Source organism: Somniosus microcephalus, chromosome 21, assembly GCF_052327205.1.
Source record: "Somniosus microcephalus isolate GS21.2 chromosome 21, FLI_Smic_1.0, whole genome shotgun sequence".
NCBI lineage: Eukaryota > Metazoa > Chordata > Chondrichthyes > Squaliformes > Somniosidae > Somniosus > Somniosus microcephalus.
In genome coordinates, this window is record NC_141007.1 from 76,721,771 (window position 1) to 76,735,031 (window position 13,261).

The 13,261-nt window shown below is 47.8% G+C and overlaps 1 protein-coding gene and 1 long non-coding RNA gene across 3 annotated transcripts in view; one reads left to right on the forward strand and one right to left on the reverse strand.

The window, feature by feature from the left end:
- Positions 1–13,261, forward strand: part of LOC147102984 (ran GTPase-activating protein 1-like) — a 734,758-nt gene that overhangs the window by 164,532 nt on the left and 556,965 nt on the right. The gene's annotated exons all lie outside the window — the stretch shown is intronic.
- LOC147102985 (uncharacterized) lies at positions 1,336–12,440 on the reverse strand. Of its 2 annotated transcripts, none has more exons than XR_015073185.1 (2): positions 12,328–12,440; positions 1,336–2,970 (listed from the first exon to the last, which is right to left on the reverse strand). It is a non-coding gene; the product is annotated as an uncharacterized LOC147102985 (long non-coding RNA). The 2 variants fall into 2 exon arrangements; XR_015073184.1 differs by lacking the exon at positions 12,328–12,440 and adding an exon at positions 12,091–12,175.

A 13,261-nucleotide genomic window follows, 5' to 3' on the forward strand; every position in this document is an offset into this window, starting at 1 on the left:
GCCCAGGCTCTGCTCTGCTGAACTCCACTCACCCCAGGGAATTCACTTTAAGATCCTTGTCCTCATCTTAGAACATAAGAACATATTAAATAGGAGCAGGAGTCGGCCATTCGGCCCTTCGAGCTGCTCCGCCATTCAATAAGATCATGGCTGATCTTCTGCCTCAACTCCATTCACCAGCCCTATCGTCATATCCCTTGATGCCCTTACTAGTCAGAAATCTATCGACTTCTGTTTTGAATATACCCAATGACTGAGCCTCCACAGCCCTCTGGGGTAGAGAATTCCAAAGATTCACCACCCTCTGTGTGAAGAAATTTCTTCTCATCTCAGTCCTGAATGGCCTACCCTTTATCTTGAGGCTGTGGCCCCTAGTTCTAGACTCCCCAGCCAAGGGAAACATTCTCCCAGCATCCACCCTATCAAGCTCTGTAATAATTTTGTATGCTTCAATGAGATCCCCTCTCATTCTTCTGAATTCAAAAGAATACAGGCCTAGTTTACTCAATCTCTTCTCATACGACAGTCCCGCCATCCCAGGAATCAATCTCGTGAACCTTCGTTGCACTCCCTCTATGGCAAGTATATCCTTCCTTAGGTAAGGAGACCAAAATTGTACACAGTACTCCAGGTGTGGTCTCACCAAGGCCCTATATAATTGGAGTAAGGCTTCTTTACTCCTGTACTCAAATCTTCTTGTAATGAAGGCCAGCATACCATTTGCCTTCCTAATGGCTTGCTGCATCTGCACATTCACTTTCAGTGACTCATGTACAAGGACACCCAGGTCCCTTTGAGCATCTGCATTCCCCAATCTTTCACCATTTAGGAGATACTCTGCCTTTCTGTTTTTTTCTACAAAAGTGGATAACTTCACATTTATCCACACTATATTCCATCTGCCATGTTCTCGCCCACTCACTGAGCCTGTCGAGATCCCCTTGAAGCCTCTTCACATCCTCTTCACAACTGACACTGCCACCTAGCTTTGTATCATCAGCAAATTTGGAAATGTTACATTTAGTCCCCTCATCCAAATCATTGATATAGATTGTGAATAGCTGGGGCCCAAGCACCGATCCTTCCAGTACCCCACTAGTCACAGCCTGCCATTCTGAAAAAGACCCATTTATCCCTACTCTTTGTTTTCTGTCTGTTAACCAATTCTCAATCCATGCTAGTATATTACCCCCAATTCCATTTGCCCTAATTTTGTTCACCAACCTCTTGTGTGGGACCTTATCGAAGGCCTTCTGAAAGTCCAGATACACCACATCTACCGGTTCCCCTTTGTCTACTCCACTAGTTACATCCTCAAAGAGGTTTCAAATTAAATCAAATCAAATCAACTTTTATTGTCATTGTTAGTGCACAAGTGCAGTACAACGAAATGTAGGCTTGCGGCTCCCAAGAGTGTACATTTGGATTAAGACATTTAAACATTCAACATACATTTGGCTTGTAGTATATTAACATAAACATAATCATAATAAAGTGCATTGGCAGATGTCCAGGCTTTAGAGTTTATTTGTGGAGTTCAGTAGGATGACAGCCCTGGGGAAGAAGCTGTTCCTAAATCTGGTCGTACGGGTGCGAATGCATCTGTAGCGTCTCCCAGATGGCAGGAGGGCGAACAGACTGTGGCTGGGGTGGGTAGGGTCTTTGATGATGGACCGTGACCTCCGTAGACAGCGTTTCTGGTATATGTGCTCTATGGTCGGTAGCCGGGTGCCGGTAATGCGTTGGGCAGTTTTGACTACCCGTTGCAGGGCTTTCCGGTCATAGTAGCTACAGCTGCCATACCATACTGTGATACAGTTTGTCAGGATGCTCTCTATAGTGCAGCGGTAAAAGTTAGAGAGGATCAGGGGTGACAGATTACATCCCTTCAGCCTCCTTAGGAAATATAGGCGCTGCTGGGCCTTCTTCACCAGAGAGGAGGTGTTGAGGGACCAGGAGAGGTCTTCCGTGATGTGGACTCCGAGGAACTTAAAGCTGTCCACCCTTTCCACCACAGCCCCATTGATGTGGATGGGGGTGTGACTTCCGCCTTTGGACTTCCTGAAGTCCACTATGATTTCTTTTGTTTTCTTGGTGTTAAGGGCCAGGTTGTTATCGGCGCACCACTTCACGAGATGCTGGACCTCCTCCCTGTAGGCTGACTCATCGTTGTTGGTGATTTGGCCTACTACCGTGGTGTCATCCGCAAACTTGATGATGGTGTTGGAACCATTAACAGTCACACAGTCGTGGGCGAAGAGGGAGTAGAGGAGGGGGCTCAGCACACATCCTTGTGGGGCCCCCGTGTTCAGGGTCGGGGGGGGGAGGTGTGGTTACCTAATTTGACAGACTGGGGTCTGTTTGTTAGGAAGTCCAGGGTCCAGTTGCAGAGGGAAGTGTTCAGGCCAAGAGTTTGGAGTTTGGTGGCCAGCTTGTTGGGGACGATAGTGTTGAATGCTGAGCTGTAGTCTATGAACAGCATTCTGATGTAGGTCTCCTTACCATCTAAGTGATTCAGTGCCGAGTGTAGAGCAGTTGTGATTGCATCCTCCGTTGATCTGTTTGCACGATAGGCAAACTGGTGTTGGTCAAGGGAGGCAGGAACACTGGCTTTGATGTGAGCTAAGACCAGTCTCTCGAAACACTTCATTATGATGGGTGTGAGTGCGACAGGTCGATAGTCGTTCAGGCACATCGCAGCCGTATGTTTTGGCACAGGAATAATGGTAGCGGTCTTGAAACATGTAGGGACTACTGCCTGGGCCAATGACAGATTGAAGATGGCGGTGAAGACATCAGCCAGCTGATCAGCACATTCCTTGAGTACCCGTCCAGGGATGCTATCCGGTCCAGCAGCCTTTCGTGTGTGTGTTCACTCCGCGTAGAACACCCCTTACGTCGGAGGTCGACAGAGTGAGCACCTGGTCTTCCGGGGGTGGCAGGGCTTTGGTAGCCGGCTCCCTGTTGTCCCTGTCGAAGCGAGCATAGAAGTCAAACAGGATTTCCCTTTCATAAATCCATGTTGACTCTGCCCAATCTTACTATTAGTTTCTAAGTGCCCAGTTATTGCATCCTTTATAATAGATTCCAGCATTTCCCCAACTACTGATGTGAGGCTAACAGGTCTGTAGTTCCCCGTTTTCTCTCTCCCTCCTTTCTTAAATAGCAGGGATACATTTGCTATCCTCCAATCTGCAGGAACCGCTCCAGAATCTATAGAATTTTGGAAGATGACAACTAATGCGTTCACTATCCCAATGGCCACCTCTTTCAAAACCCTAGGATGTAGGTCATCCGGACCTTGGGATTTATTGACTTTTAGTCCCATTAATTTTGCTAGTGCTGTTTTTTTACTAATAATAATTTCTTTAAGTTCCTCATTCTCGCCACACCCTTGGTTTTCTCGTATTTCTGGGAGGTTCCTCCGTGAAGACAGAAACAAAGTATTTATTTACTTTCTCTGTCATTTCCTCATTCCCCATTATAAATTCTCCCGTCTCTGACTGTAAAGGACCTCCATTTACCTTCAGTTCCCTCCACGCCCTTGCCCTCGGTCCTCCAGCTATACATCTCTCCATGGCTCCTCTGCCACAGGCTTGCTTCTTGTTTCCCACTCCACCATCAACAGCCACTCCTCCAGCCTTTTTGCCTGTCCCTTTCTTCAAAAATCTCAGACACGTCTCACTTTCTCCCCCCGCACACCCTTTTCTCCTTTCCATCTGCTCCTGTTTAGCATCTGCTATGTCCACTGCCACGCAAAGTGTCTGCATCTGAATAATGTTGGTTTATGACTGTATATAGAATAAAGGAACCCAGGGCAGGCTACTAGCTGGAATCCGACCAACATCTCCGCGCTCCTCCAATTCTGGCCTTTTGTGCATCCCCGATTTTAATCGCTCCACCATTGGTAGCTGTGTCTTCAGCTGCCTGGGCCCTAAACTCTAGAATCCACGCCCTAAACCTCTCCGCCTCTCATTAAGTCGCTGCTTAAAACCTACCTCTTTGGCCAAGAACATGGAGCAGGAGTCAGCCATACGGCCCCTCGAGCCTGCTCCGCCATTCAATAAGATCATGGCTGATCGTCGCCCTGAACTCCACTTTCCTGCCCGATCCCCATATCCCTTGATTCCCCTAGAGTCCAAAAATCTATCGACCTCAGCTTTGAATATACTCAACGACTGAGCATCCACAGCACTTTAGGGCAGAGAATTACAAAGATTCACAACCCTCTGAGTGAAGAAATTCCTCCTCATCTCAGTCTTAAAAGGCCGACCACTTATCCTGAGACCATGCCCCCTAGTTCTAGACAGGATGGGGGAGAAATTCAGTCACTTTATGTTCCATTAGCACCCGGGCGCGGAGCTGCTAACGCCTCCCAGTAAATTCAGCGAGAGGTTAGCGGCAGCGGTAGCCGGTAGCGCCCTGCAGCGCTGCGGCTCCGGCGATGATGTCATTGCCGTGTGCAGCACCCCGGCCGCAAACTTGGCTCGCGCCCCCTGACCAACCACCGAATGATATGTCCGACAGGGTCAGGGTGGCCTTCTTGTGGCAGGGGCAGCGTAAATTAAAGGGCAGGTGCCAGGCGGCCATTTTGTTTGGGCCGCCTGCCAGCACCTGCCTCCGCTTGCGGAGTGCCCGCCGCGATCGGGCAGCCTGGCGCTCCTCTTGGGTGCCGGTCTCTTCTGCCGGCACCCCGCTCCCTGGTGGTCCAGTAGGGCCCCGGTGCGTGCTGCGCTGGGTCCCTCCCCTTTAATCAGGGGAGGGAGGCCTGCAGTACCGCGGAGCTGCTGCACGTAGCGCCGCGATATTCAATGGGAGCACACCAAGAGGGAGGGGGAGAGCTTCCAGTAACGCCCCGCCTCCTGTTTGGGCGCTATCATTCAATTTCGGGCGCGGGGGCACTAACTTTTTCAGGGCGCTAAAAGTAGTGCCCTGACAAAGTTATCGCCCCAAAGGGGGCGCGAGCCAATTTTTGCCCTTATGTTTCAATGAGATCACCTCTCTTTCTTCTAAACTCCAGAGAGTATCGGCCCGATCTACGCAATCTCTCCTCAAAGGACAACCCTCTCATCCCAGGAATCAATCTAATGAACCTTCGTTGCATTGCCTCCAAGGCAAGTATATCCTTCCTTAGATAAGGAGACCTAAACTGTGCCCAGTACTCCAGGTGTGGTCTCCCCAAGGCCCTGTACAATTGGAGCAAGACTTCCTTACTCTTATACTCCAACCCCCTTTGCAATAAAGGCCAACAGGCCATTTGCCTTCCTTATTGCTTGCTGTACCTGCATGCTAGCTTTCTGTGTTTCTTGCACGAGGACACCCAAATCTCTCTGAACACCAACATTTAATAGTTTCTCACAATTTAAAAAATATTCTGTTTTTCTATTCTTCCTACCAAAGTGAATAACCTCACATTTCCCCACGTTATACTCAATCTGCCACCTTATTGCCCATTCACTTAGCCTGTCTATATCCCGTTGCAGGCTCTTTGCGTCTTCCTCACATCTTACTTTTCCACCTAGCTGTGTATCGTTAGCAAACTTGGATACATTGCACTCGGTCCCTTCATCTAAGTTATTATTATAGATTGTAAATAGCTGAGGCCCCAGCACTGATCCTTGCGGCACCCCAGTAGTTACAGCTTGTCAATCTGAAAATGACCCGTTTATCCCAACTCTGATTTCTGTCTGTTAACCAATCCTTTATCCATGCTAATACATTACCCGCAACTCCATGTGCCCTTATCTTGCTTAGCAACCTTTTATGCGGCACCTTATTGAATGCCTTTTGGAAGGCCAAATATACTACATCCACTGGTTCCCCTTTATCTACCCTGGTAGTTACATCCTCAAAAAACTCTAATAAATTTGTCAAACACAATTTACCTTTCATAAAACCATGTTGACTCTGTCTATCATATTATGATTTTCTAAGTGTCCTGTTACCACGTCCTTAACAATGGATTCCAGCATTTTCCCAACGACTGATGTCAGGCTAACTGGTCTGTAGTTCCCTGTTTTCTCTCTCCCTCCTTTCTTGAATAGCGGGGTTACATTTGCTACTTCCAAACGGCTGGGACCATTCCTGAATCTAGGGAATTTTGGAAGATCACAACCAATGCATCCACTATCTCTGCAGCCACCTGTTTTAGAACCCTAGGATGTAGGCCGTCAGGTCCAGGGGATTTATTGGCTTTTAGTCCCATTAGTTTCTCAAGTACTTTTTCTCTACTGATATTAATTACTTTAAGTTCCTCGCTCTCATTAGCCCCTAGGTTCCCCACTATTTTTGGTTTGCTTTTTGTGTCTTCTACTATGAAGACAGATACAAAATATTTGTTTAAAGTCTCTGCAATTTCCTTGTTCCCCAATATAATTTCTCCTGTCTCGGCCTCTAAGGGACCAATGCTTACTTTTGCTACTCTCTTCCTTTTTACATACTTGTAGAAGCTCTTACAATCTGTTTTTATATTTCTTGCTAATTTACTCTCATTCTATTTTCTCCCTTTTTATCAATTTTTTTGGTCATCCTTTGCTGGTTTCTAAGCTCTCCCAATCCTCAGGCTCACTACTATTCTTTGCAACATTATAAGCCTCTTTTAATCTAATACTATCCTTAACTTCTTTAGTTTTTATTTCTCAATGGAATGTATATTTGTTGAGAGTTTTGGAATATTTCTTTAAATGAATGCCACCGCTTATCTACTGTCATACCTTTTAATCTAATTTCCTAATCTACCTTAGCCAACTCGCCCCTCATACCTATGGAATTGGCTTTGTTTAAGTTATGGGGCTAGATTTTCAGTATAGACAGTTTTGGGGCGCTAAGCTTAGCGCCCGCCCGAAGTTATCGCCCGCCCCAAAGTAGCGCCCCGTTGCCGGAAATTCAGTGGCTTCGCCCTAAGAGGTTGGTGGAGCGCTAAAAGAGGCGTTCCACTAGTATCTTTAGGGGCTAAGCCGGCGGTGGAGAGCGCAACACCCGAGCTCGGGCGCAGCGCACGGCAGACACTCTGGTGCCAGTGAGCTCTTAAAGGGGAAGGGTGCATGTGTTTTTTTAGGAGGAGGAGGAGGAGGAGGAGGAGGAGGAGGAGGAGACATAAATAGTCCATTTTACGAACGCTCTGGGCGCCAGGCGCACAATGGGGCGGTCCGACTGAAGTTTGGATTCGGGGCGGCCAAAGGGCGTTGCACGAGGATGTGACGTCATTTTCTGCGCGCGCATCCGGGCGGCCGCTAAACTTTGCGCCGGCGCTAACGGCCAACTTAATTTGGGGCGGGGCGCAAACTGCGCTGCGCCCAGGCGCTACACGCATAGCGCCCGAAAATCACTTCTCTTAAGGCGCTAACTGCTGGCGCAAGCAACTGAAAATCTAGCCCTAAGACTTTAGTGTCGGACTTAAGAAAGTCACTTTCAAACTCAGTGTGAAATTCTATCATATTATGAACACTCTGCCCCAGAGGATCCTTTACTATAAGATTACTAATTAACCCTGTCTCATTACATAAAACAAGATCTAAAATATCCTGTTCCCTGGTTGGTTCCATGGCGTATTGTTCTACAAAACTGCCTCAAATACATTCCATGAACTCGTCCTCCAGACTACTCTTGCCAATTTGATTTGCTCAATCTATATGCAGATTAAAGTCCCCCACCATTATTGTATGACCTTTGTTACAAGCTCCTATTATTTCTTGATTAATACTCTGTGCAATGGTATAGCTACTGTTAGGGGGCCTATAAACTACTGGCACCACTGTTTTCTGCCCCTTGTTATTTCTTAACCCATACTGATTCTACTTCCTTATCTTCTGAGGTAAGCTCCTTTCTCACTACTGTCCTTAATTATCAGGGCTACCAACAGATCAGCTCCCTCTTTCCCCAGTACTGGTGCCAGTGCCCCATGAACTGAAACCCCTTCCTTCCACACCACTCTTTGAGCCACGCATTTAAACCTCTGATCTGCTTGTCCCTGTGCCAATTTGCACGTGGCTCAGGTAACAATCCAGAGATTATTACCTTTGAGGTTCTGCTTTTTAATTTGGACCCGAGCTCCTCAAACTCTCTCAGCAGAACCTCATTCCTAGTTCTGCCTATGTCGTTGGTTCCTACAACTGGATCCTCCCCCTCCCACTCCAAATTCTGGTCCACCACGAGGAGATATCCTTAACCCTGGCATCGGGCAGGCAACTCAGCCTTCGGAACTCTGATCCCTCTGATTATACTGTCCCCTACCACTATAACATTCCTTTTCAATCCCCCCACTTGAATGGCCTCCTGTACCATGGTGCTGTGGTCAGCTTGCTCATCCACCCTGCAGACTTTTCCCTTATCCACACAGGCAACAAGAACCTTATACCTGTTGGACAAGGGCAAAGGCTGAGGCTCCTCCAGCACTGCACCTGGGGTCTCCTTACCTTCCTGAGTTGCAGTCACGCCCTCCTGTCTCTGACCACTAACCAGACCTGTACCACTACCTAACCTAAGGGTGTGACTGTCTCCTCGATCAAATTGTCCAAATAACTCTTCCCCCTCCCTGATGCCCTGCAATGTCTGCACCTCGGACACCAGCTCAAGAACTTTGAGCTGAAGTTCCTCGAGTTACAGACACTTGCTGCAGACATGATTGTCTGGGATCGCAATGCTCTCCACAAACTCCTACATGCTGCAGTTGCGGCACACCGCCTGCACTGCCATCCCTTTAGAACCTTGTTTAACTTAGTGGGAATGGTAGCATAGTGGTTATGTTACCGGACTAGTAATCCAAAGGCCTGGCCTAATGATTCAGAGACGCGAGTTCAAATCCCACCATGATAGCTGGGAAATTTAAATTCAGTTAATTAAATAAATCTGGAATAAAAAGCTAGTATCAGTAATGGTGACCATGAAACTATCGGATTGTCGTAAAAACCCATCTGGTTCAATAATGTCCTTTAGGGAAGGAAATCTGCTGCCTTTACCCGGTCTGGCCTATATGTGACTCCAGACCCACAGCAACGGCCTAGCGAGCCACTCCGTTGCAGCAAACCGCTATGAAAAACAATAAGAATAATAAAACCTGACGGACCACCCGGCATCGATCTCAGCACCGGCTACAGACACGACAACGGCACACCCAGCCCAGTTGAACCTTCAAAGTCCTCATCACCAACATCTGGGGACTTGTGCCAAAATGGGAGAGCTGTCCCACAGACTAGTCAAGCAACAGCCTGACATAGTCTTACTCACAGAATCATACCTTTCAGCTAATGTCCCAAACTACTCCATCACCATCCCTGGGTATGTCCTGTCCCACCGGCAGGACAGACCCACTAGAGGTAGCAGCACACTGGTATACAGTCGGGAAGGAGTGGCCCTAAGAGTTCTCAACATGGACTGCGGACCCCATGGCTTCAGGGCAAGCATGGGCAAGGAAACCTCCTGCTGATTACCACCTACTGCCCTCCCTCAGCTGATGAATCAGTACTCCTCCATATTGAACACCACTTGGAAGAAGCACTGAGAGTAGCAAGGGCACAGAATGTACTCTGGGTGGGGGACTTCAATGTTCATCAGCAAGAGTGGCTCGGTAGCACCACTACTGACCGAGCTGGTGGAGTCCTGAAGGACATAACTGCCAAACTGGGCCTGCGGCAGGTGGTGAGAGAACCAATACGAGGGAAAAACCTACTTGACCTCGTCCTCACCAATCTACCTGACGCAGATGCATCTGTCCATGACAGCATTGGTAGCAGTGACCACCGCACAGTAATTGTGGAGACAAAGTCCTGTCTTCACACTGAGGACATCCTCCATGTTGTTGTGTGGCACTACCACTGTGCTAAATGGGATAGATTCAGAACAGATCTAGCAGCTCAAAACTGGGCATCCATGAGGCACTGTGGGGCAGCAGCAGAATTGTATTCCACCACAATCTGTAACCTCATGGCCCGGCATATCCCTCACTCTACCATTACCATTAAGCCAGGTGACCAACCCTGGTTCAATAAGGAGTGTAGAAGAGCATGCCAGGAGCAGCACCAGGCATACCTAAAAATGAGGTGCCAACCTGGGGAAGCTGCAACACAGGACTACATGCATGCTAAACAGCGGAAGCAGCATGCTATAGACAGGGCTAAGCGATCCCACAATCAACGGATCAGATCAAAGCTCTGCAGTCCTGCCACATCCAGTCATGAATGGTGGTGGATCATTAAACAACTAACGGGAGGAGGAGGCTCCATGAATATCCCCATCCTCAATGATGGTGGAGCACAGCACGTGAGTGCAAAAGACAAGGCTGAAGCGTTGCAACCATCTTCAGCCAGAAGTGCCGAGTGGATGATCCATATCGACCTCCTCCTGAGGTCCCCACCATCACAGAAGCCAGTCTTCAGCCAATTCGATTCACTCCATGTGATATCAAGAAACGACTGAGCACACTGGATACAGCAAAGGCTATGGGCCCCGACAACATCCCGGCTATCGTGCTAAAGACTTGTGCTCCAGAACTAGCCGTGCCTCTAGTCAAGCTGTTCCAGTACAGCTACAACACTGACATCTATCCGACAATGTGGAAAACTGCCCAGGTATGTCCTGTCCACAAAAAGCAGGACAAAGCCAACCTGGCCAATTACCGCCCCATCAGTCTACTCTCAATCATCAGCAAAGTGATGGAAGGTGTCATCGACAGTGCTATCAAGCGGCACTTACTCACCAATAACCTGCTCACTGATGCCCAGTTTGGGTTCCGCCAAGACCACTCGGCTCCAGACCTCATTACAGCCTTGGTCCAAACATGGACAAAAGAGCTGAATTCCAGAGGTGAGGTGAGAGTGACTGCCCTTGGCATCAAGGCGCAGCATTTGACCGAGTGTGGCATCAAGCAACCCCAGTAAAACTGAAGTCAATGGGAATCGGAGGGGAAACTCTCCACTGGCTGGAGTCATACCTAGCACAAAGTAAGATGGTTGTGGTTGTTGGAGGTCAATCATCACAGCCCCAGGACATCGCTGCAGGAGTTCCTCGGGGCACTGTTCTAAGCCCAACCATCTTCACCTGCTTCATCAATGACTTTCCCTCCAACATAAGGTTAGAAATGGGGATGTTCGCTGATGACTGCACAGTGTTCAGTGTCATTCGCAGTTCCTCAGATAATGAAGCAGTCCATGCCCACATGCAGCATGACCTGGACAACATTCAGGCTTGGGCTGATAAGTGGCAAGTAACATTCGCGCCACAGAAGTGCCAGGCAATGACTATCTCCAACAAGCAAGAGTCTAACCACCGCTCCTGGACATTCAATGGCATTCCCATCGCCGAATCCCCCACCATCAACATCCTAGGGGTCACCATTGACCAGAACCTTAACTGGACCAGCCACATAAATACTGTGGCAACAAGAGCAGGTCAGAGGTTGGGTATTCTGCAGCGAGTGTCTCACCTCCTGACTCCCCAAAGCTTTCCATCTACAAGGCACAAGTCAGGAGTGTGATGGAATACTCTCCACTTGCCTGGATGAGTGCAGCTCCAACAACACTCGATAAGCTCAGCACTATCCAGGACAAAGCAGCCCGTTTGATTGGCACCCCATCCACCACCTTAAACATTCACTCCCTCCACCACCGGCGTACCGTGGCTGCAGTGTGTACCATCTACAAGATGCACTGCAGCAACTCGCCAAGGCTTCTTCGGCAGCACCTCCCAAACCCACGACCACTTCCACCTAGAAGGACAAGGGCAGCAGGCGCATGGGAACACCATCACCTGCAAGTTCCCCGCCAAGTTACACACCATCCTGACTTGGAAGTATATCGTCGTTCCTTCATCATCGCTGGGTCAAAATCCTGGAACTCCCTCCGTAACAGCACTGTGGGAGTACCTTCACCACAGGGGCTGCAGCGGTTCAAGAAAGCGGCTCACCACCACCTTCTCGAGGGCAATTAGGGATGAGCAATAAATGCTGGCCTTACCAGCGACGCTCATATCCCATGAACGAATAAAAAAAATAGTTAATTAAAGTTTATGTGCTTAATTAATTTGGCTTACAGTTTAGTTTTTAAACTAATTACTAGATCTAGTTTAAGTTCTAGGTCGATGAAATTAAATATTTACCTATAACACACAGCGCACTGTATTGGAGGCAAAAAGCAGCACCTCCTTCTCCTCTGCAGGGAATTCCCACTCTCTCCAAATTCTCAAGTTGAACGCTCTTTAAGTGGACTCTGTTTAAGGCACTCTGCGTCAGCAGATACTGGTTACTTTTATACCTTTGGAGCCACACCCAGGTTAGAAGTACTGACTCAGCTCCCCGCTCACAGTAATTGGCACCTATTCAAGACAAACACTTACCTCTCATAACCTTTTCCAGTTCTGAGGAAGGGTCCTCGACCTGAAACGTTAACTCTGTTTCTCTCTCCTCGATGCTGCCTGACCCGCTGAGTGTTTCCAGCATTGTCTGTTGTTATTTCAAACACTGACAGGCAGCTTCTGTTAACTGCAGATTTTAAAGTTCTAGGTTAAATTCAAAATGTGAAAATGTTAAGTTCAAAATGTTAAACCTAATTTCACTTTTTACACTAGTACTCACCTAGAACTTACTAGAGACTTCCACTCTCTCCAAATTCCCAAGTTGAACACTCTGTTGAAGTGCACTCGGTTTAAGACACTCTGCGCAGACCGCTCTGCTTTTGGTCACCTGTCCTAACGGCTCCTTCTGTGGCCCAGTGCCAAGTTTTGTCTGATGCTGCTCATGTGAAGCGCCTTGGGACAATTTTATTACGTTTAAAAGCGTTATATAATTGCAAGTTGTTGTTGAGGAGTTTAGGTGATTCATGCGTAGAATAATAAATCCTGGAAACATATTAACAGTTGGAAATTAATCAGCGGGTCTGGATGGTTTATATGTAGAATAAAGGATGGCTGGGACTGAGTTAAGCTGTAACTGAGCATTTTAGATGAAGTGCTACACTGTGAGAATGAGTTGTATCTGTTATTTAATCCTGATATTACTTTAATGCTTTGTGATCACTCAGTGCTGTGTGATTATTTTTAACCTACACGGTGAACTTTCTGGGACAGATTTATTCTGTTTTGTCATTCTGCCAGCACCATCTTTTAGTGTCACACTGACGCTGGTGAGCTCTGTTTTATCTTTCTGTTGGCATCGTGCTTTAATGCCACTCTGACACACCGGTGGCTCTGCTTGCTGGTGTGTGGCGACATTCAGATTGAAGGATTTACAATTGTGGTGTCATTACCCCAAGGTCATCAAGCAGTTTGCCAT